This window comes from Arachis ipaensis, chromosome B10 (genome assembly GCF_000816755.2).
Source record: "Arachis ipaensis cultivar K30076 chromosome B10, Araip1.1, whole genome shotgun sequence".
NCBI classification, from domain to species: Eukaryota; Viridiplantae; Streptophyta; class Magnoliopsida; order Fabales; family Fabaceae; genus Arachis; species Arachis ipaensis.
The window spans coordinates 96,632,023-96,635,241 of NC_029794.2; positions in this window are offsets into that span (position 1 = coordinate 96,632,023).

Genomic DNA, 3,219 nt, shown 5'->3' on the forward strand with positions numbered 1-3,219 from the left:
GGTGAGGAATCGACAGCCTATTGACTTCTTTTGGATTTTGGTGAGCCTGGTCGGTGTATAACCAGGGGGCCCAATAATTATTCATGGGCTGAAAAGTTAAAATATACTTCTCATTAAAAAAATAAAAAATCATGACCAAAAAGTAAAAACCAAAACAAATTAGTAATTAACCTGTTAGGAGATATGGTGATAAACTAAAAAAAAAAGCCTTATACTTAGAGGTGTAGATCACGATAGGTGTAGGTAGCTCGTCTAGCTGTTTGGCCTAGCTTGTATTTGATAGCACATTTCTTAATTTAAATTAGGGCTCCAATTAACGAAAGGGTTTATTTCTAATTAGAAAATAAAAAAGAGTAAATAATTATTTCTGATGATAAAAAATTTATACATTGACAAAATTAACCATAAAAATTTAAAACCAACATTATAATCGTAAAAGATTAATTTTCTTTGACAATATCATCCAATTATTAAATTTATAGACGATTCTATTAATTTTTTTCTAAATTTCTTAAATTACTCTCTACATCATCTTCTTTATTCCATCTCTTCCACTTCTTTTACCACCGTTATCCAATTCTTTGTTAGTAACTTTTATTCTCTCTCCTTTTTCTTTTTCTTCCACTACCAGCCATTAACCTAATTTCTCTTTTTCATCTCTTCTCCCCTCTTTTTTAAATTCTCCACCATGTTCTCTCTCTCAGTGCACACACTTCCACTTCTCCAAACCTCTTTCAGAGTAATCTCAAAATAGAGAAATCTCCATTCCCTTAAACCCTTTAAAAAAAAAACCCAATTGCAAACCTTAAAACCCATTTCTTAATCAGCTTCTTGCCCAAACTCATGCGAATAAGCGAAACCCAACAATAGAAAATAAAAATGCCCTCACAAAACACGTCGGATCCAAAACCCTAAAGGACCAGAACCCTGTAGCGTAACATAACAACGCGAAGAGTGCGGATTTATTCTTTCTCTTCTTATTGCCGGTCTTCTTTGGTGGCGTAACGACTCGGGTAAGGATGGAAAGTGCTAGAACATTCAGTAGGGTGATGTGGCCGCGGGCAATTTTGGCTGCAAGGTCGGGAAGATCTTGAGGTTGATGGCAACGATGGATGCCAGTTGGAGAATCATAAGATTGGCGGCTGAGATCTTAAGAAGGTTCGACAACGGTTGTTAGAGGCACACACAATAATGGTTATGCGAAAAAGGGGAGAAGTTGAAGGTTGATGGGGGATGAGGCATGGATAATAGGATTTCAACATTTTAAAGAAAAAGGGAATTGGCTGAACGAGGATAAGCGTAAAAGTTAACCCTCCAAGAAGGACAATGGCGTTGTCGTGAGAGACTCCTTACTTTCTCTTCTCCATGAGGACGATAAGAACACCATCATTGCTATGGCACAGGGTGCTAATATGCACATCTCTTATTCCCAGAAAAAAGTTGATTTGATTTCGTCTGATTTTCTATAGTTTAGGGATGATTCTGGTTTTAGAAGGGTTTTTATAATTTTGGGTTGATTTTGTTTTTGATTCTAGAAAGATTTTCATGGTTTGGGATTGATTTTAGTTTTGGTTTCTAAAGAGAATAAATGGTTAAAATGAAAAAGAAGATATAAAGGGTAATTTAGAAATTTAAAAATAAATTTAATAGAATTAATTATAAATTTAATAATTGGATAGTATTGTCAAAGAAAATTAATCTTTTATGTTACAACGTCAACTTTAATTTTTTATGGTCAGTTTTGTCAATATTTTAAATTTTGATGATTAGAAATAGTTATTTACTCAAACAAAAAAATATCTACACTTAAAATTTTGTTGGCAAAATAAACAAATGACAAGTGTCTCAAGTAGTAAACAATACCTATGCTTCCATCACTTTCACATAATCACATCCTGCAACATCTATAGTTATATCTTAAAATTCAGTCTTTGACTGCTGATGTGGCTTGTTCTCCTTCATTTTTGAGTTTTTTTATTGTTTTTTCTTGGCTGATTTTTCCATTTTTTTTTATTTCATTGTACATATTTTCAATGCATGTATTACTTGACTGTTGAAATTTTGAATTGAATCCCTCTTATTCATACTTCTTTTCTATCTAGATTCACTGTACTTCTTCTCTTTAATATTTTAAAGAAAATCTGACCATATTGTCAATGCATGTATTGTTGAATGTATTTAATTTTTTTTTGTATACGTAGGAGGTTTTGTGATACCTGTAAGTTATAAGGTCTCTGCTATCATTCCTCATATGCATTAAATTTTCAAACACCTAATTAAAATTAAAATTTATGGTTATATCTTCTGTTTAATAGTATATAAACTACTTTGAGTATTGCTCAGTATCTTTTTTTTTCCTCTCTATTGCTCTCTTGTGAAACTCAAAAATTGATCGTCGATTTTACTGATGGTGCGTGGTTGTCACGGCTGGATTTCTTGTCTTCGTTCATTCTCAGCTATATCAGAACACTGCTGATACCATGGCATCTTAGACTAGTTTTACTAGCCTTTTTCTTTGTTTTTAATAGATTTTATACACTTTCTTGAGTTATAAGTAAGCCATCTGAGTAGAAATTCATGCATACCTAGATTCATCCAATTATGATTAATTTAATGCAATTTCATGAGAAATATACTATAATTACTTGTGTACTAAGAATAATTAGAATTTTCATGACTTTAGCAAGGATTTGATGCATGTATTGGTTGATGATAGGTAAAAGAAAGCATGGAGGAAGGTTGAAGAATGAGCATGGAAAAGATGGAGAAGAAGCAACGTTGGTGGCCAAGTTGGTCCACCAACGTTGCCTCAAACTTGGAAGAGAAACAGAGCACTTCTCTGTAAACACTGCTGATGCTCACGTGTGAGGTAGCATTGGACATCCAACGTTACTCCCAACGTGGTGATAAAAACTTCAATTCTGGAGCTAAATGGTTTTTGGGTGACGCGTACGCGTCTATGACGCATAGGCGTGAAAAAGCAAAAATTTAATATCGCGCGCAAGCGTGCGTCACGCGCACGCGTGGAATGGCAAAAAATTGACCATCCACGTGTACGCGTCAAAATCGAACGTTGGAGGTCCAACGTTGCCTCAAATGCTGCCTCCAACGTCCGGGATGCCAAGCCCAGAATTTGGAGTTGAGAATTTTGAATCGACGCGTACGCGTCAGTGACGCATACGCGTGGATGGAAAAAAAGGCAATGCACGCGTAAGCGTG